This window comes from Anopheles darlingi, chromosome 3, assembly GCF_943734745.1.
Source record: "Anopheles darlingi chromosome 3, idAnoDarlMG_H_01, whole genome shotgun sequence".
NCBI lineage: Eukaryota > Metazoa > Arthropoda > Insecta > Diptera > Culicidae > Anopheles > Anopheles darlingi.
This window is the reverse complement of record NC_064875.1, coordinates 7,499,787-7,521,187: the sequence shown is the minus strand read 5'-3', so window position 1 is coordinate 7,521,187 and position 21,401 is coordinate 7,499,787. Positions and strand designations below refer to the sequence as shown.

Sequence of the window (21,401 nt, the reverse complement as noted above, 5' to 3'; positions counted from 1 at the left end):
TAAGATCCTTCAATGTTGGCACCGATTTGGTCCAGGAAATCAATTCCTCTACAAAATGAATACAACTACTCATCTAGCTCACGTATTTTCATTTGAATCAAAAGAATTGTGTTCAAACAAGGCATATAACTGCCAGGATTGTGTCACAAAACGCACTCCAAGCCACGGAAATTGAAGCCAAAGCGGAGACACGCTTGTATGTTGCATTGTGTCCTTTCCATCCCAAAGAATGCCACGAGCATAATCACGAATTATGCTCGCTGATTTCGCTTCAAACCCCCGCCCCCCAGCACAAAATACATATAATCCGCGTTGGAAGGTGTCTTGGCTAAACCACTTCCCTTGTGGCTTCGGCAATCTTCGACCGCGGCGAACCGAGTATTCGGCGGCGGTTTTCACGAAGCCGCCCCGATCGGAGCGAAACTCGGAAAACTCACGAACCCCGGGGGGGTGAGCCCGAAGCCCGAAGAGGTTCGCTTTCCACCGCCGCCGCAGAAGGGTTGAGATTGAGTTACTCCGCGCAACTCACGCAAAGCCGGTGCCGCGGTTGGGTATCTCTCGGTCCGGTCCAGACGGTCGTTCGGTCGGTCGGTTGAATCATCCTCGTCGGTCACCGTCGTCGTCGTCGTCACTTCGGGGGGGTGCGGATCTCTCTGGCCGTGGCGTTCGTGGAACTCGTTCACTCGTACACGTACTCGCGTCCGTCGACCGCCATCGCGTTTTCAGTTTTCAAGCGACTACGATTAAAGGCGGAGGTCGCGTTTCGCTGTTTCGCATCCCCGCAGATCAATTTTTGCCGCTTATTGCTTATTAATGTAAGGTACAGAGAGAGAGAGTGTGTGCGCTTGTGTTCGTGTGTGTGTGCATAAGAAGTAAAAGTCACATCCCGATCGACGGATCCAGTTGCACCACCTGATTCGTAAACACACAGAGGACAAGTAGTCATCTCAGGCGGTTCCAAAAGGTTCCCCGTGGATCTGGTTTCTGCTGCTGCCGTTGAAGAAAGCGAAAGATTTCGTTTCCCGCGTACCAAGCCCGGACCTGGACCAGGCTGTCAGGCTATCTAGTGGCTCGAACTACGTCCGACTATCGCTGTGTGTGTGTGTGTGGTGTGGTGTTGTTGTCGTTTTTTTGGGCTGCAGAGGGCACCTCGGAACGAAACGACTGCCCGGGAAAATTAAACTCCGGTCCCCCCCCCCCCCGGGCGTCGCGCAATTCACGTGTATGTCAACGAGATATCTCGTTGTGACCGGCCCAGTGTGATCGGTTCGCTTGGTGTTTGTTACGCGCGCCATCGTTGTGGTCGTTGTGGTCGTCGTCGGCATCTTGCGAACTCGCGTCGCGGTTGTCGCGAGTGAAATACACTTAAAAGCAATTTAGAGATAGCGACACCACGGGCCCCGTTCCGGACCCGGCCCGACCCGGCCCGGCAAGTAAACCGAACCGCGTAGTCCACGATAGCAACAGCAACAGCAGCAACAGCAGTTGGCAATCTGTGTTGCGTACAGACGTCTGTGCGCCTTTGTGTGCGTGTCACGGTGTTTGTGTGAATATTGCGTTGTGTTTGGTGGGAAATCGAAAAATCGGCCAAACGAGCCTCAATTCTCGTCAGCGTCGTCGTCGTCGTCGCAAAGATCGAAGCGGAAAGATATCGCCGACATCGAAATGGCGAAAAACTTGCGGATGGAAAACTGGCGTGGAGCGAGCATCTAGCACAGGAAGCAGGAGAAGGAGGAGCAGGGGCAGAGTATCAGAATCGCGTCGCGAATGAAGGGAACGGAACACTGAGAGCTACACTCCCGGGAACACCTGGTCCGGTTCCGCTAGGAAGAGAAAGGCTAAAAATTATCGCGCGAACCGCGCGACGTGAACCGGCTCTTATCGGTTCGGTCTGTTTGCGATGGCAAACGCCCCAACTCCGGGCACAACAGCAGGAAGGGGTTTGGAAGGGCATACCTTTTCGATAGGAGAGGCACCAGGTTTCCGCCACTTTCGCGGAACTTCCTTTCCGAAGACGAGACAAATATTGGTGTCTTCGTTGTGGATGGTTTCGGTTACGAGCGCCCAAAAGTATGGCGCAATTCTTGGCTCTTCTTGAAGCCTGTCTTGGGTTTTAGGTCTGCTGGAATAGCCTGCACGTCGTAACCGGTCTGTAACGACACTGGATTGGTCTATTCAATTAACATGCAATATTTGCGCTGCTACTAGCTGCCTAGCGTCATCCCGGACCTGTACTGAGACACTTCAAGTCGAACTTTGGACTTTATCTATTCGATTCGATGAGATGCACCACACCAGAGACACCTGGGGCTACCTCCGTGCTGTTCACTTCACGAAATTCAGGGCCTGTAATGTGTTGAACAGTGTTTGATCCAAAGAAGTGAAGGAAATCCTCTGGCAGGAACAGATGTTTTAATAACTATTCGTCCCTCGACTATTCGGTTCCCCTTAACCTATTTAAGTATTTATTTTTCAAATTTTTATCCACATCTCCCTCTCTCTGTGACGTTTTGCGGCCATTGGTTCCCCCCGGGTTTGTTGGTTTTTAAGTTTCGTTTTGGGTTTTTGGTGATTTATGCCCCACTCCAATCATCACGTGTGTTCAGTTCTATATGTGCGTGTGCCCCTGTGTGTGTGTGTGTGCCATTCGTTCTTATCGATATCCTTCTCCATTTTATCTTCTCTCTACCCTCCCCGTTGGTGCCCCCTCTCCCCCCTCCCCCCATCTGCAGCGTATCAAAAGTGTGAAAAAGTGTGAAGCCAAGTGTAGTAGTTGGTGTTTGAAGCGTTTGAAGCGGTTCGTTGAAGTTACGCCGGGCACCACAAGTACCGCAAATCCCCAAACCCCCGCTAAAAACCCCTCCCCAGCCGCCGCCGCAGCCGCAGCAGCAGCAGTAGCCGAATAGTCGCAGCAGCCACCATCATCGCCTCGCGCGCCGCAAAAGGCCATCCCGAGACACAAAGGTAGGTTTTTGCGAAGAAGCTGCTCGAAGTTCTCGTGTATTAAGTGATGATCAGGGACTGGGTGGGTGGGCCGTGTTGACCGATCAGGTGTGTGTGTCGCGCACCGTTTCAAGGTTCTTTCAACACCCGCACATTACACACGCCCGGCAAAAGCCATGCCCGGCATTACCGGGGGGACCGGTTCGATAGAGTTAAGCGTTTGGAGGATGAGGAACTTAAACCCGGGGCAGAAGGTGGTGGTGGTGCCGGTTGTGTGTTTTATCTTTCGCCACACACACGCACACATACTTACAGCAACCATAGGCATGGTAGTGTTGGCGTGCACAACATGATGTTTGCCGACGAGAACGCGAGATCGCCAGCAACATCGGATTGTGGTGCGTGAGGTGAGGTGAACCAAAAAAAAACCGAAGAAGCCGGTGCTGCCGGTGTGTGGCCAGATCTCCTCTGCTTCTCTGCTGCCCTTGTAACCCTGTCCTGCGGGGTTACCCTGTGCGGTGCGTGCATAATAGTAGACATCTTCGGCGTTTCGGTGATAAATGTTTTGTTTGTCCAACACGACAGACAACGGTGCTGGTGCTGCTGGTGGTGGTACCGTTGTATTGGTGTGTTGCTTGCGTTGAGTTGGTTGACGACGAGAAGTAGGCGACGAAAAAAACGGGAAGATGAAGAAATCGGTCACCAACGGTAACGACACCAACCGGGTCCCCACCGGCTGTGTAGGCTCCGTGAGTGTGTGTTTGTGAAATGCCTTAGAGGGGGGGCGACCCTTCTAAGGTTTCTTGGTGCTGCTGCTGAGGTCCGCGGGATCGCAGCCGAAATTGGACTTTTCACTGTTTTTGAAGCGCCTTTCACTAACCGCGCTCTGTTTGCTACTCATTATGCTGGCGACGTCGGCAATGGAGGAGAGCGCGCGCGCGATTCACGCACGTCCGATGCCACATAAATCAAAGGCCTTAATCTGGATTCACCGGAGAATCGCCAACCGCCAGGTGTTGTTGTGTTGTGCCAGACGCCGGAACGGAAGACGAAGAACGAAAGCGAAACCTCTACCAAGTCGTCGTCGTCGTCGTCTGAAGATGCTCTTCGCGGTTGTCTATCCGTCTTGTCGTCTTGCTGTGAATGATGTTATGTTCTTTGTTTTGCTTCGCAAAGACGCGTTGAGTGTGTGGTGGTGGTGGTTAGCGAGCATAGCAACGATGCCGGTGTCTGCCGGTGTCTGCCGGTGAGATGCAGAGGAATGAAAATGAAAACTGGAACATGGCAAAATGCAAAAAGAAACCGGGCCAGCGTGCCTCAGGTCAACCCTGACAACCGCGGATGTCTTGAGTATCTTATTGTCCGGTCCGGTGGTTGTGACTTTGTTCTCGAGAGTCCGCCAGACAGTTAATCGACTTGGGAACGTCCACAGTAGTAGGTCGTGAGGCATCGCTGCTTAGACTTGGTCCGAACTTGGACGAATTTGAAATTCCGACTTAGAATTGGAACACTCTTCGGGGGAACGCGGAGTCTCGAATGCAAATGACGCACACAAAAGCGACTCGGATGTCTCGGCTCGTTCAATCCCCTAATTCAAATGGACCTTCTACAGCGTATCATCATCATCATGCTGCATGCTATTTCTGCCCACAGCGCCTACAAGCTTCGATGATTAAAAAATCTTTTTCTTTCGAATAAAACAGCCAACGTCAAACCTACGCAAAAGTGACAGAACAGGGAACGGCGGAACGTGCCGTGCCGTGGATAAAATCCTGCGTCATTCTGCGACCCGACATCGGTTGGATTAAATTCGAAACTCACTCCGCATCGTTTGCCGGCGGAAATGAACATTGACAGCGGCGGCATCGTCGAGCCGAGCCGGTCATTGCGGGCTACATTTTTAGAAACACACACACATCTGTGTGTGTCTCTCTGCCAAAGCGCGGCGGTCTTGCTCCATATTTTGTAATGGCGACTGATGCTGATGCTGCTGCTGCTGCTGATGATGATGATGTAAATGATGCCGATCCACCAACGGGACCGGACGGACCGTCGTGTCCGTCGGATTCCGCCCCCCGCTTCTGGATTAGTGAGAAGCGTGTTCTAAGCGCAAGTTAATCTCTCGAAGTCGCTCTCTCTCTCTCTGCGACTCTGACCCAGATTACAACTAAACGGGGGCGGGGAAGTGTGCGGGGGATGGGATGCTATTTTTGGGAAAGGAAGTGACGATCGACGACAACGACACCGAGACACACACGAGACGTACGATTCGATCGGAAATCGATTTTCCCTGTGGAAATTCATTACACTAATTGACGGTCTCCAGACGGACAGCGGACGGTGACAGCGACAACAGCATGCTTCGCAATCGATTCGCGTTCGCGCACGTCACAGCATCCCGAGAACCCCTCTGTCTCTGCTCTACTCTGCTCTGCCCTGGACTGTGTTTAATGTGCCAGACCATGGCCGGTAGGCTCCATGGTCTGCCAGGCGTGCCGTTGGTAAAAGTTGGAGTCCGCAGCACTCGTCATGTGGCGTCGCCGCACGGCAATCATCGCGGCAACCAAACTTTCGCTCAAGTCCGGCGTCGTCGTCAGGCGTCAGGATTGATTATTCATCTGTTCCGCCGTCGGTGTGCCGGGGCCGGGGCCTGGGAGGCCGCGTATCCGCGGAAAAAAGACCAAAGTTACATCTCAATCTGTCACCGATAATTTGGCTCGCGGCGACCGAAGGTCAGGACAAAGTACCATCGAAGTAGGCATTCAAAAGGAGGGGGGGTCTCGAGAGGAAGGGAACTTAACTTTTCCATCGGCGGGGGGCAAGAACCGGTGATGATGTTCCCCTCGTTCGTTCGTTCGCTTGCTTGCTTGCCGGTTGGTTGATTTCATTTTCCTTCGAATTTGTTCGAATTGATTGCGATTGCGAAAAGTTTTGCGGCCTCCACTCCCCCGGGGGAGGAAGGATGGAGTACCTAGCAGGAAAAGGGGCGCAGGGGGTGTTTGGGGGAAAGTTAGTCCTAATTGCTTCTCGGTTGCCGTTGTTGTTGTTGTAGTTTTCCCCGATCAGAACCGGGGAATGGAACCACCGGACACTTGAGAATATATATATCCCTTCGCAGAGGTGCGCCCGCTGATTGCATTACAGAAGAGATGGAGAGACAGAGAGAGAGAGGAAAGGAGGAAAGGAGTGCGAGAACTTATTAAATTTGGTCTTCGCAATTTGGTTCTGGCCTCTCTGTACGCGTGTGTGTGTGTTGAGCCAAACTCTTGGTTGCTCTTCTTGTGCCCTCTAATGAGAGCATCCAGTTCCAGCACAACATCTTTTCGCATAGCATTGGCATAGCAGCTCACGGTTGGAGTGCAAAACATGCAACAATCCTTCCTAGTACCCTACGCCGTTGCTGCACATTGCAGCATTGTTGCAATCCCCAGGCCAGGCCAGGCCAGGCCACCGGATACGCGCCCTTTTACCGGGAAAGTTTCCTGCTTTTCCTGCTTTATGTTTCCGCCATTTTGTCATCTGCATCTGCCAGGAGAGGAGAAGTAAAACAAAATCAATAAAGCATTGCGATGGGAAGCATAATGAGAAGTCCTCTCCGAACCGGACGGATGGAAGGACGAACGGTTGTAACCGTTTTATGGATGCCCTGGAGAGCTGCTGCAGCATAAAGGGCAAAGCATCTGTCCTAGCATAAAAAAAAACGCCTTATCGACCCCCCCACTAAATGCGCGTGCGATAGAGAGAGAGAAAGAGAGAACAGAAGTGAATCAGATTCCCTAAAATAAGGTAAAAATAATCACTTTCTCTCTCCTCCACCACTCTCTCTCCTCTGCACCTTCTCCTCGCGACGCTTTTTATGCTGTCCTATGGCTATGAATCCCACGCGGCAGCGACGGCAATGTTGGCGGGTTAATTTTCGGTTCCTTCATTTAAGGGCGCGAGCTCGCGCTCGCAAAAGTACACTCCGGGACTCGGTGGACTCGCTGGATGGCCATTAATCAAGTGTCCTGTGTTGCAACAGCAGCAGCAAAGGCAGCAGCAGTTGCCGTGGCCATGGCCCGTTGTTGTATCTGTTTCGTTTCTCTCGTGCGACGCAGAGTTGGAGGTTCGTGTCGTTCGTTATTTTTGCGCGTTGCATATTCTTTCTATCTCTCTCCCTTTCTCTTTGTCTCTCTGTCTGTTCGGTCGAGGGTCTACAGAGGGCACAGTGGAGGCTCCTGAGGAGCAGTTCCCTGGTGCAGCCGCCATCGCGCTTCGCCGGCCGTCTAGCCGGTCCCGAAAATGCGGAAATTTATTCGCGAAGACGAAAAACGACCCCAAAAGGGGGAAGGATAACAGCTGAGGGAGGAGAAGGGATGCTGGAGCATCATCCCCATCCACCGAGGGTTGCTCCATTGCTTTTTGGGTCCGGCCAAAATTGGCCAAAAATCTCGAAAACCGAAGAAGAACAAGAAGAAGATGAAACCGAAGCCGGCTCGAAACGAAGAACGTGAAGCATGAAAACGCCAGAAAAAGGGTTTCTGTGGCTGCGGCGACGACTCTCCGGTGCTCCGGGAGGGCGATTGCTCCTGGCCGCTGATGCCGGTGTGCAGCTTTTGCAAAAATCGAGAAGAGGATCCCCCCCCCCTCCTCTCCTCCTCCTGGAGGAACGAACGCATACACACACACCGGTCAAACCGGTTCCCCGGTCTGCGTCGCGGTGCCGATGTGTGTTTGTGTTCGTCCGTTCCCGCGGTGCTCTCGTTTTGCGAGCACTCTTCCTCCTGGGCTTCGTCTTTCTCTGGTTTGTATGCTTGCTTGCTATGCTGCTTACATGCGCGCCTTGTTGCGCCAAAAAAAAAAACATCCAAGTCGCCATCCCTCATCCAAGTCGCCGTTTCTTTCGTTTTCCGTTTTTCTGGTTTTTTTCCCCCTCTTCTTCCATTCATTTGGGACAAATGCCGACGGGAAGAGGAACCCCCGGTTGCATTACCAGAGCATCAGACGACGACAAGGATTGTGGTGTTGGTAAAGCTGAGTCCTTGCCATCGGATTGGAAGCAAAAATTAACATAAACTCCTCAGCACGGGTTGTATGTTAACCTGTAGAAAGCTTATCAAAAACGAACGGGGGTGCCGTACTGTTGATTTAAGATAAGATCGCGCCCGGGGCGTGTTATCGGTTTGTCGGTCCAGAGGTGCTTGCCAGCCGCGTGATCGCACTGACCGAAGAGAGATAAGGGAAATGCACCCGGCCTCTCTGTCTCTCTATCTCTCTCCAGCGAATCACGTGCACGTTTACGCCATGATTGCAACATTAAAAAGCAACATTTCGGGATCAAAATCGAGTCCTCACTTTTTGTACTCCTTTTATGAACTCCTCTTGAGGTGTTCGTGAAGATCGCGATCGCGTCTTGCGTCGTTGGGGCCCCGGCATTCCCGGGTTGTCCGTTTTATCACCGGCAGCAGATCACCTGAGAAGCGCTGTGTTGGTGGTGGTGTTGGTGAGAAGAGACTCCAGTCTTTGCTGCACACTCCACGCACTCCTCTCTTTCTCTATCTTTCTTTCCAGTCCAAAAGCGCATTGAAGCGTGAGGCTAAAAATGCACATAATAATACCAAACCATTTTTCGTTTCGTTCAAATTTCGTTCAGCACACACCACCACCACACACTCTCGTCTCTCTAAGCACACGTCTAAGCGAGTTTACCGTGGCGTGCGTCATCCGGTAATCCGTTTTGCTTCGTTGGGGCGCTGGCTGCAATTCCGGTTTTCTTCTCCATTTTTTTCTCCTTCGAATTTTAATTCCCCATCTTTTGGCTGCCCGCTTTCTCAACCCCTTGGCCTCAGCCCCTCGATTATTACGGGGGTTGTTACCTCTCGGTGGTGACATTTTCGCCGTCTCGAGATGATCATCGAGCGTCCGGTCAAAAACTGCATCTGCAACCGACCACACGGTGGCTTTCACACCACTACCACCACCACCACCAACAGCAGGGATTTGGTGACGATCGCCCCTCCCGGCCCACAGACTGTAATGGCACGTGGGCCACGATCTCGCTGCTTGGCGCTCGATTGAACAACGAGATCAGCGCCCCGGCCGCCGCCAACATCCAGCGCCCCGGATTCATAAGTGATATATTTTTTTCTTTCTTTCGTGGGGGTTGCTTCTTCCGCGCGAGGAGGAAGCAATCCGCGAAGAGATCGCGCAGCCAAGAGAGAGAAGCTGCTGCTGTGCATCGCCAACGCAACTTCCACGAGTTGTGTGCGTGCGTGTCTCTCTCTCTCTTGCTCTCTCTTTCTCACTGTTGAATCTCCTTCATCCCGGGAGACCGTATGCGGGTGAAAGATAAATAAATCGGCATCAAAACGCGCTCCGACGACTCGCGACGGTTGGTTGCGCTGTAGTGGTGAGATATGCGTGCCCCGTCCAGCCCCAAAACGTACACACAAACACGCGGACTGCGCTGCGACGTCGACGACGACGGCGATGAAGGGGTTGCTCGTCGTCGTCGTCGAAAGGGGTTGCGCCCCCCTCAAAGAAATGTGGTGTTTGCTTCGCTGGTGGTGGTGGTGGTGGTGGTAGTGGTCGCCGCGTAGATATTGAGTTTCGCTGCTCGACGAACGAACGACGATAAGAGACCCTTTTGCTGTGTGAATGCGCGTGAATCAAACATGTGTTCACACCCTGCCGCTGGAGAATTGGAATTTGAATGTTTCGTTGCGTTCCTCCCACCCCTCCTCCTTTCGGAGGCGCCACCACCTCCGTAAAGTGTGCACCCAGATACTGCACATTGCACGCATACCAACAGCTTGGGATTGTGCGCGAAGGCGCGAGCGCGCGCGCGCCCGTCGCGATCTTCTCGATCTCGAGAAACGCAGAACCGCTTCTACTCCACATCCCACAATTTTGCTCCCGTTTTGTGGTCGCCACCACCACGAGATGTTGTCATCATCATCATCATCGTCGTCGTCGTGATGGTGCGCAGCGCATGTGTTTTGGCGTCGCTAAATTTAGCCCTCGGTGGACTACGCCGCGTGTGCGCCGACCAACCGACCGACGGACGGACGAAGATCGCGTTCCGTTCCGGGCGGATGATCGGTTCTTCGGTCAGTGCGGTGTGTGTGCCCTGTTGGGTTTTTATTTTTAAATTAATATAACCTCCAAAAACCTCCCCGTTTTGTGTGGCGGCGGCTTCTGTGTGAGACACGAGGGAGGGCGGAGACGCACTGTGTGGAACACCTACGCGAACCCCGAAAAAGAAAATTCTCTTCCCCCGGACCCGGGGTACCCAGAGCGCTGCTTGTTGCAATACCCTCAACCTCGTCGTCATCATCGTTGGATCAGGAGGAGGAGGAGGAGGATCGTGATCTAATTCGAAACCTTCTCGGACTTGCGGTGCGAGACTCTCGAGAGCTGGGCAGCACGCTGTGGCCACCATCATGGCGATGTGTACTTTCGATTTTTGCTCGCTCGTTCGCTCGCTCGCGATGAGTCACGGCCGCTGCATATGTTGTAGATCGCCTTATGCCATTAAACACATTGTGTTGGATTGGTTGGTTGGTGTTTGGTCTTCATGTTTTTTTTGGCAACATAAACGCCAAACCTTATTAGATAATCCTCGCCTGCGCGCCCTAAAGAAGCTTCATTATGCAGCATTTTGACTTGATTGGCTGACTTGACGGGATGTAGAGAGGGGTTTATGAAGAAAATAATTGGATATTGTACTTCCAATGGACTCGTCTTTAAGGAGAAGATGATGAAAGAAGGGTAGGAGCCTCAGAGACGGTCACCAACCCAAGCCCACGGTGTGCTGTGCCTTTCGCTTGCCTCATACTCGCTGCTCGCTCGCTCGATCGCCTTTGAAAGTTGAAGTTGACTTTCCACGCCAAAAGCGCGCGACCGGTCTAGTGCCTATAGGCCGGAGAAGTTTCACTCCATAATGGGAGCAGTCTCGGCAGTTGGGCTCTGGGCCTTTTGGGCGCCTATTGCGTGAGGACCCCTGCGCGTTGTTGCAATTCGCCGCAGCCCCCATTCGAAGCACCTGGCTGGTTTCAGGTTTTTCTATGGAACCGATCAGTCGCCAGTGGAACCTGCTAGTGCTCTGGTGCTGAGTATTCGGAAAGGATTAACTGGGGACGTTGGAATTGTGCGCGTTTTCTACCTGTTCTTACCGTGAATTGGTTCTCTTTTCCCTGTTCCATTTCGCGTGTGTGTGTGTGTGCGCGCAGTTCGAGGTCATTATTTGTCACTTTTTGGAGTCTTCCGTTGGCACAAGTCATCGGTGCGATCGGTTGCATTCACCGACGAGGCGCTCGGGGGTGCCATGCCGTGGTTTCGCTGACATTTCCACCCACGCACACCACCGCTAAGGCCATACGGTTAATGGCTGCTGCTGCTGCTGCTGTGGTGGCGACTGGGAAGCAGTTAATCACTTTGTCATGGTCCCAGGTCTCAAGACCAGCAACAGTACAGTACATGTTACTGCTACAGCTGCTCAGGCGATCATGACCGGGTTGGGGGGGGGGGGGGGGGGGGGGGGTGAAAAAACCGGCCGGTACAACGGGGAGGGGATGCTAGAGGAGGTCACCGCTAGCTTCTGGAACACGACACGGTTGTTGGATACGGTTGGCTGGCTGCGTATGCCTCTTGGTTGTCGTCGTCGTCGCCGCCGCCGTCGCCGGCTGGAAAGGTACCGCGCGGTCCCTCCTCTACTTCTCCTTCTCCTTCGGCCCCTTCTTCGGCATCCGTATTTCAATTCGTGGCACGAAATCAGTGGAGCGACCACCACCCTCACCGTCAATGTACCGTTCGTCACCCCCATAAAACACTCCCTCTCCACGGAGCCGGGGGTGGTGTACTCCGGTTCTCCAGGTTGTGCATTTTTTTTTTCTCTGTCCCTGTTTCTTTATCCGCTTGAAATCCAACAATATATTTTTTTTTTGCTTTTTCGCGCGTCGTCGACTTGGTCTACTGGACCCGTAGTTTTAAAGGTTTTAGTTTTTTTTTTCGGGGGTTTTGGGGGGGGCGAGGGGGTGCTGTGGTTCGATGATGATTTCCTGTTTTACCGGTGTGGCCTGGCCCGGCTCGGCCCGGCCCGCCCGGGCGCATGCAATCCGGTTTTCTGCGCGCTTAGTGGGTTGCCCTTTTTTGGTGAAGGATTGACGCCAACCGGGGCACTACGCTGCGCGGCTCGGCTATACATAAAATCGAGATGACGAAAGGTCTACCACTCGGCAGTGTGCACTGTACAGTACGCACACACACACACACACACACACACGGCCTGGCTGGTTTTTGGGGGCATTGTTTTGGGTCCCCACATAATTGGCACTTGGCTGTTGGCCGGCCATATTGGTGGCAGTGTCAGTGTCGTCAGGTTCCCAGCAGCAGCAGCAGCAACAACAACGAGGCACCTTTCGTTCGCTACATAATCGTTCCCCGCCACAACCCCCGAAAAACATATCTCGTTGACGAAACGACGCTATGAAAAGAGAAATTCACACCCAGCGGGGGAAAAAAAGGGAAAGTAGTAGCAGCAGCAGCGTCAGCGACGATATGAGGAAGAGGTAGAACAACGAAAAACGGAGAGGAGATCGCTCACTCGCTCCAATAACATCGCATAAGCGGTGGAGAGGGAGGAACACCCTTTGTGTATTGATGAAAATAGGCATTTAACTACATAACGGGGAGTGGGAAATGGGGCTGAAAAAGTGAGAGTCATTCTTTTAAGGGTGTGGCGAAGGGAGGAAGGTGCGGTGGCGCCATCATCGACACAAAAGGGAGGTAGCAAAAACCGACTGACACTCCCGGAAATGGCGGAACCGAAACGGTAAAAGAACGGCGAGAAAATGAAAGTTCTAACCACACGCCGGTGACACAGTAGTGGTAGTAGTGGTAGTAGGCGCCGTTCTGTCAAATTGGTCGGTTAACGGTTCGGTAATTTCCAAATTAACCATCATCCAGCCCGCGTAAACAGCTGATTAAATCATCATCATGCCCCCGGGCGTGTAATGATAAGTAAATGATCTTCACCGAGGCACGGGGATGTGTGTGTGTGTGTGTGTGTGTGTGTGTGTGTGTGATGGCAATTTGGGTTCAATTACAACCATTCATTAGCTCGCATCAACATCAACATTTTGGATTCGATCTTTCAAAGTGATTAAGCAATAAACCACACACATACATGTCTGGCGAGATTTCAATCAAACCACCCACCCCAAAAAAGGTGTTAAGTTGAAGCCGTCCCCCCACCACCTCCCGAACACATCGAAACGATCCTCACCTTCCTTTTTCCTTTGCGGCCATTTTCAGAGAGCTCCGTAATTGCCCTTCAGATGCATCAACAGCTCGGCGCCAATCACGAGATCGTGGCGATGCCATAGGAAATGGTAATGCCCTCCCTCCGTCCCCCTCTTCCCTCCCTCTGCTCTCCTTCTTTTCTACTTTCAATTCTACGAAAAACAAAAAAAACAAGTCCGGATCGCACCGAGCGCCAGCGGATTATTGGTTAACAATTAATGAGTATTTGATTACCGGCCAATTACATCATTCCACCCGGCCGCCTCCTGCTCCTCCTCCTCGTGCGACCGATCATCCGGAGTTTCGATCGCGTTGCAAAATGGCTCCAGTGGACCAACGGTGTAGGTAAAGGCAAAAGTGCGAGAAAATTTTCGGAGGCGTCGTCGTTTCCGTGCGCTCTTTTGTGCGTGTGTGTGTGTGTGTGCGTGTGTGTGTGTGTGTGTGTGTATGGAGATGCACCAATCGAAACGACGAAGCCACCGCGGCCAACCGGCCGCCTATCAATTCGCCATTTCCGGTAATGGAGAGTATATGGTGATGATGATGATGATGATGATGATACTCGTAGTGGTGGTAATGGTGGGGGAGCTGGTAGGAAGGGTAGTAAAATTGTGAATCATTTGCAATTTCGCGAGCGTATTTTATGTGTGTGGTTCGCTTTATCTGGTGCCATTTATGAAAATGCATCAGTCAACGTCATGCGGGGATGAGAAGCTCCCTTTCCGTGTGGTGTGGTCATCTGGCATCGCACTTTCTTCCCTCTCCCTAGCCTCATACTTCTCTCTGTCAACCTCGCTTTTTGAAAGTGGCCCTTTTTGGTGGTGGATCGAGGCAAAATCGGCAAAGGTATTAATTGATTGACGTTTTCGTCGAATATTGATGCCGTGGTGGCTCGTTGATCGATATAAAGCACCTCTCTCTCTCTTTCTACCTCTCTATAGCTCTCTCTTTCTTTCTGTTTCTCACTCGACACTTTCTGATCGGTATAAAGTCAGAGCAGGCTGCGGCAGCATCAGTAGGCGAGGCGCTTAACTGTCATAACTAATTGACATGAGCTTTCAACGAGCTGCAGCTGCTCTCTCTCTTTCTTGCTCTCTCTCTCTCTCTCTCTCCCGCACTCTCTCGGGTTACCACGCGAGGATTATGGCCACGGTCTCAGGGAGAGTCGAGGTCGCAATTTCGGTCAACTATACCGCGCACAGCCGTTCCGAGCTTCGTCCAAGCGAGCCGGTCAAAGTTTCTGCTGGCCTCAGCTGGCCACTGTCCCTCATACCACCCTCACCACCACACTGGGTGGGCCTGCCATCGCGCCGCCACCTCCGCCGCCGCCGCCTCATAAAAATATGCTCTTCATACATCCCTAATGAAAACATTATGCCACTAATTAAACTTCAACACTTTCGCTGTTTTGCACTTTCGACCCCTTGGTCGACACACACACTGGTACACACACATATACACTGGTTCACACACATACACACACGCTCTCTGGTGGTGACCGATGTTTTTCGGTTCGACACCGACGAACCGGACGGACGGACGGACGAACGGCTTAAATGGTCTAGGCCACTTTCTCGGTCAACCTCCGGTTTTTGGGAGAAAACCACCACCCCACCACCACCACCACCACACAGACCCGGGCCACAGCTGGTCGACAAGAAAGCCGAGCTTACGGCCATCAGGTCCTGTAGTCCTTGATGGTTGGTGCTGGTTGCAATTTGGTCCGGCTTTGCGTCATCCGTGGCCGCCTGCTCTTCCTGATTCCTCGGGGGGCTATGCTAATAACGGTCTGATCCGCTGATCCTCCAGCCCGGGATGGATAAGCGGAAGCGGAGGCACTGGGCTGCGGAAAGGAATTTAATTTTTTCCTTTTGGGAAGAAAAATGAAAAATATACTCTCCGTGGCAGAGAGTTGGTGGCATGTGCAGGCATGTGGACCATGCAGACTGGACCACACACTGGACCCAGACCGGACCAGACCAAAAAGAAGGTCCTCTTGTGGGTGGACGAGCAGCAGCCATGTTTGGAAGGATGATGCATGTTTGCGGAAAATATATTTTCAACCCAGCCGTCGCTCGGTTGGTGTGTTTGTATCCTTTCCGTGGTCTTTTGGGGCTGTCTGGATGGATCTCAGTTGGCCAGGGCCGCCAGGGGAATTGTGGTTTCAGTTCCTGCCTTTTAAGCCTACTGTGTGACGTTTGCCGTTGTGTTGCGTTGCGCCGAGGCCTACTACGACTATGAAAATGAGAAGCGCAATGCAATGCCGTCCTCTAGTGTCAGGGATGGTGAACCATCCAGTGACGTCACGGTCGGAGCTCTAAAGCGGATCAAGCGTTTGAAGAAGAGAAATCTCTTCCAGGGCATGTTTTTTTGTTGCTTATATCCTCAAGGATGCAAAATGATTGAAAAATTGAACAAAAAAGAAGAAGAAGAAGAAAATCTGGAAGTTTTGGCGAGAAGCACGCACAACGACACACACACACACATACCCCTCGACGAAGGGCATCTCGGAACGCCCTGTCGATTGACGGAGTACTTCCTCCCCCTCACACACACACACACACACACACACACCAAGGGCTGGCCCATTTGTTTCCGGAGTTGCTGGTGGAAGGAGGAATGGGAGTGTTTGACGAGACGCGACCATCAGAAGCAAAATCAACGTACGCACGCACGCAATCCATCAGCAGAAAACACACACGCACACACACGGACACATTGGACGACCTTTCTCAGCTCTCGGGACACTTGAGTCCGCCCCTTCCTCCTCCCGATCGATTTGCGTACTGCACTGCACCACGTCAACGCCTGAAGAGGGTGTTGAGGGTGAGGTTTCGAATGAAATGATTTGCATGAGTCAACAACGACGTACCCGGAGCCCGTAGTGCGTCTGCTTTTACGCGACGAGGCCGAGACCGAGGCGCACCCTTCTTTTTTTTGTTTTTTGGAAAAACATTATCCCGGCAATCAAGCCTCGGGGTCCTTTCCAGCTCGAGCTCGAGAGGGTGCAAGAGGGTGGTTCACTTATGGATTCGCACACACACACACACACGCACTTGCGTTGTCGTTGACTGCCGGGAGTGAAGTGTTGTGTGAGCAACGTCCTGCTCCGTCCTCCCGGTCTGTTGTGACCTTGGCAGGATTCGAGGGACGGACTCACCCGAGGGCATTGTTTCATTCTCCCGGAGGGGGCATCCGTTAGTTCTTCGGGAGTACTCCAGGAGTTGCACTGCCACTGCTCATTACCCCCACCTCGGGCGAGTAGCGGGACACTCTAGCCGGGAGTTCGCAGCTCCTTAAAAATGTTTGTCCAACCCCTTCCCGATGTTGGAACACGCCCTATCCCGGGACTTTTTGGAAGTAAAAAAAAAAACGGTCCCGTAAGCGTCGTCAAGTCATTACAAACGCTCTCTTTCTCTCGCTTTCTCTCTTATGCTCCCTATTGTACCATGTCTGGAGGTCCCTTGAACCATACAGGACCAGACCCCTGGGCAATTCTACTTCTCTCTCTCTCTCGTGAGCGCGCGCTCCCTTGTCCTGGCTGGCTGGCTGGCGCCCCTTTCTTGGTCTGGCTTAGTTCGACTAGGGGTGCCATGTTGTCTCCGGGACTGTTGGCTGCAAAAACAAAATCAAAATACACGCACACACACACACATGCACACACACACGCGTACGCAGCGCACGCATAGACTTATTGGAGACCGGAAAACGGGAAAAAGAACAGAAGAGAAGAACGACGCGGCGAAGGCCGAAGACCTTCCGAAATGCTGAACGATAAATTTCCCTCGATGTCCTTCGATGGTCCCCTCTTCCCTTCCCTCCTTCCCCCTTCCCCTTCTCCCTGCACGCAGCGCACGATAAATTACGTGACATTTTGCGGATTCTCGCAAGACGTTCGCCCCTCTCTCTCTGTCTCTCTGTCTCTTTGCTGGCGACCATTTCCCCAGATTGAGGAGGGTTCACCGGGCAACCTGTATCATTTCCCCCGGTCCACGTCCGGGGATCGTGCCAATTTCGAGAATCGAGCAGAATCCGAAGTGGAAAAAGGATTTAAGAATTCAATTCCCTGTCGGGGGCTGAGACCTGAGGGAAAAAATATCCATCCCGATCGATATCAGTAAGTGTGTCTCCCCGCCGGGAACCTGAGCTGACTGGTCGGACTCAGGATTATTCCGAGCAGCCCCATCTCCTGCGAGTGCGACGACGAATTAAAAAGTAAAATCATCATCTGAATGGTGTTGTCGTTGTTGTCGTTGTTGCTGTTGGGTAGAACTTTTGCCGAATCACGGCTACCAATTGGGCGGAAAGGTCCTGCGCTTCGCCTATGTTACCTTCGCATACCTACAGAGAAGTTCGTTCCATATTCAGTCGTCCACCGCCGTCGTGTCCATAGCTAAAGGTCCAGTTTTTGGAGAGCGCGAGAGCGAGAGAGAGACACACTGGCGTAGTTGGCGTCAACACACAACACTATCGTTGAACTGTTGTTTTTCGACAACGGAAGCAAGTCATCTCCATCAAACCTCGCAATGGTCTCGTTGTATTGCGGTGCGGTGTACTGGGAACAGCTTCTCGGTGACTGTGTCCGGGCACAGTGCTGTGTTTCGTAACAACACAACGGCGCGCAGTCCTTCATACTGGTCTGGCGTGTTGTTGTTGTCGATGTCACTCCGGTGGCTACACACTACACCTTTTACGGTGGCGTTGACAGTAGTAGCACAGCACAGGAGCCGGAGTGATCGGTATTTGTCAACCCAGGAGCTGGAGGAAGTCTATGCTGCCGGTTCGTCCAAAACTATGCTCTGCCTCTAATTTGAATTACAGATCACGGAGAGACCGAGAGACGCAGAGGTGGACGATGGTCGAATTCTGAATTTTGTCGCCTCACCGTCGGGGAAGGGGGGAGCAAGAGGTCATGTAACACCAACGGGAGAATCCGATTCCAGCTTTTTTTTTGGTTTTTGTTTTTCTTTGTTTCTCGTCTCTGCTCTGCTTTTGTCCACTTCTGCATTCCCCCTCCCGTCCCCTCAGCCAGACTGGACTCACTCGACATAACTCGACATAATTCCCGGCAGTTTTGTCGAAAAAATGAAAGTCGACCTGGAAGGGGACGTGGGAATGTCCGCCGGTCGCCGTCAATTCTCATTCATTCTTTTGCAACGCGCGCTCTCTCTCTCTCTCTGTCTCTCTGTCCTGCTGGTCGGACACTTCAATTTGCATTGGAACAGCTTTCGTAATCTCTTTCCACAACAACGACAGCAGCAGCAGCAGTACGCGAAGGACTCCGATCGATTCTTGTCGGGCCACCACCCGGAATGACCACACAACACCACCTCCCGGTTGCCCCGTTATGATAATTGTTTGCCAATTGGATGGGAAAATTTGTAAAACAATTGCAACAATATCTTTCCATTGCAAAGTGTTTATTGAACGCGCGGTCGGCGGGCGGCCTACTGTGTTCGTGCTTTCGATTGTGACTCGACTGCGATCATCGATTCTGGGCATCCTCTGGGGACCGGCTGCTGCTGCTGCTGTTGCTGGGGGCTGCTGCTGTGAAAAACCCATTCCGGTACAAAGTAACATTTAAAAATCAATTAGAGCTTCAAATGGCGCCCGGCGCAGCATTCAGCCACCAGCTGTTGTTGTTCCAAATGCTGTCATGGTCGCCGCCACCGCCACCGCCACCACCAGAAATCAATGAATGAAAGATCGATTTCCATGGAAACGCGCTTTGGCGCCACTGTGATGGTGTGTGTGGCGTGGTTTGGAGCGGTCTGGGAGCAAAACTTGTGAAAAATCCACCCGCATATTCCACCATCACCACCTCCACCACTCACTGGCTCCCATAATGGTCGACCAGCGTCCGGTTCGGTCCGGTGGTTCGTCCCATTGTTTTCCCCAAAATGGCAAATAGATAGTGTCTCTGTCTGCGTGTGTGTGTGTGTTTGTTTGTTTTGGGACAAGTTTTCCACGGGTTGTACAAACCCCTCAACACTACCACCACCACCACCACCACCACCACCACCTTGATGACAATGCCAGCCAGGGTTGGTGGACAAACCTCGAAAAGGCATCGGAAAATCGCGCGCGCTCGAGCAATCGCTCCACAGTAAGACCTTCACACACATACAGCGCGCGCGCGCCCGGTGCGCCACGTAGCACAGCAAACCCGCAACAGCATTAACATAGATTTTCAATATGTTTTTATGCAAATTTAATTACCTTCATTTACAATGCTTATTATTGCATCGCGCGATCTGTTCTCTCGAGACAACCGAGCCAGCCGGACGAACGAATGGACGGACTTGGTGAGGTGTCCCCATCCGGTGGTCTTTCTTGTTTGTGGAAACTGGCTGTCCACTGGCAGGAAGAGTCTGCACGGCACACCACCACCCCCAGGAGAACACAATGTTGCTGGCTAGGCAGTGGGTGAACGGTGGCTGTCTAATTGCCAACGCCATAAATGCATCGTCTAGGAATCGCGTTTCTTGGTGTCCATCGACAGTCTGGTGACGATTTTCTCGGATTTGCATCTCACAAACCTCCTCTGCGGTTTCCCCTTTTCGCTGCGTGACATTCACCACGAGAAGTCGTTGCAGTTGCAATTGTCTCTGTTGTTATCGGACACCAAAGACGACGATCTGTTTGCACAACGACGACGACGACGAGAGCGACAGTGAGCGCTCCCGGTAATTTATGCCTCATTGCTAATGAGGGGGGTGCGATCACACCCCCCCTCTTGTACACGGTGTGGTGTGGTGTTCGAGTTTGTTATTGTTTTTATTCCAGTTCCGTTCGAGAACATCAAAAGTCCAAGAAGCCGCATACTGTCCACTCGCGAGAGAGCATTTAGATGACGGCGTATCTGTTTGGAAGGGGGGTTGCATGAAACCCCACGTGAACCCTTAACGCGATCGTGCCATTTATCGCACCCCCTCCGTAGTGCCGGACAGCGCCAGTGGCTGCCGTATTGTTATGATCGGATGGTCCTTGAAGGGTTTTCACCCCCGGGGTTTTTTTTTATTTTACAACCCCCTCGTACCTCAATTATCACCTAGCCCCTAGTCTTGTGGGTGTGTGCGTATGTGTCTTATTGTTTCGGTTGATGCGTGGGTTGCTCGATGATTCACTGCTCGATGGCTGCGGATGGACTGCCCATAATCTGTCTGCCTGTGTCTGTCGATCGCGCACATCCAAACGCATTTCGCTTTCAACGCGACTGCAACAGAGCATCCCACACACACACACACACATACACACGAGCACGCACACACACAGACACACGGACAGAGACACGAGATAAGTTTTCAAAATGATTGATGCTCGCGAGCGGTTGCAGCATAAATAAAGAGGGGGCGGTGGCCCACGCCATAGACACCACCGCGGGGTTAAAGGAGTAAAGGAACGACCTCTCCCTCTCTTAACCCTCTCTCTCGCTCTCGCTCTCTCTGCTGCTGCTGCTGCTGCTGCTGTTGTTGCTGGCCGATAAAATGCGTTTTCCAGATATTTATTTTACGTTGTTAATGGCGATCGGCTTCGCTGTGTTGTGCTGCTGCTCTATGTGGCGTCGAAACTGCGTGAAACGAAATCTCCATTCAAATGGGCAGAGAAGAAGGAGAGGACCCACCATTTATGGTCCTGTCGGTCAACCGTGGGCGCTGGCGTCTTGGCGTAATGTGTTGTTGTGTGCGCCAGATGCTCATCTTTTCTCGTTAATGGCCAACAATACGTCTCGCCAACAAGCTGCGAGCATCGCGCCGCACACTTCGCGCGACTCTCGAATCCTCTCCACTCCATAGATCTCGGCCGTAAGCTCTTAATTGATCGCACCATTGTGGGGGCTTTTTTTGTTTTTTGGGGGCGAGAAGTCTCCGTAGGATGCACGACAACAAGCCTTTCTCGATAGCAGACCAAACGCAAAAAAAAGGCTTAATTATAAATGCAGCCTGGTTACAATCTGCACACTGCTACAACAGCAGCAAAAAAAAGACGAAACCGGTTCCCAATTCCACCGCTGTTGTGCGTGCTCCGAAGGTCAAACGCATATTTAACTGCATTAAATCCGCGCCAAACAACCGGATACCGGGTGCTGTGGATGGCGTGGCGTGGCGGTGGCGGCGTATTGCATAAATTAATTTGATTCGTGATAGACCAAAAACTGCAGACCTCCGGAGTGCCGC

The 21,401-nt window shown here is 52.3% G+C and overlaps 1 protein-coding gene across 5 annotated transcripts in view; it reads left to right on the top strand.

Moving 5' to 3' along the window:
• The first annotated feature begins 687 nt into the window (after nucleotides 1-687).
• The window catches only part of LOC125953939 (pneumococcal serine-rich repeat protein), a 298,585-nt gene continuing 277,871 nt past the window's right edge, over nucleotides 688-21,401 (top strand). For 4 of the 5 annotated variants that reach the window (XM_049683813.1, XM_049683811.1, XM_049683805.1 and 1 more), the window contains exons 1-2: nucleotides 688-815; nucleotides 2,733-2,964. The gene's annotated coding sequence lies outside the window, so the exon portion shown is untranslated. Of the gene's footprint in view, nucleotides 821-2,732; nucleotides 2,965-21,401 lie in introns of all 5 variants that reach the window. The other variant, XM_049683806.1, reaches the window with a different exon arrangement.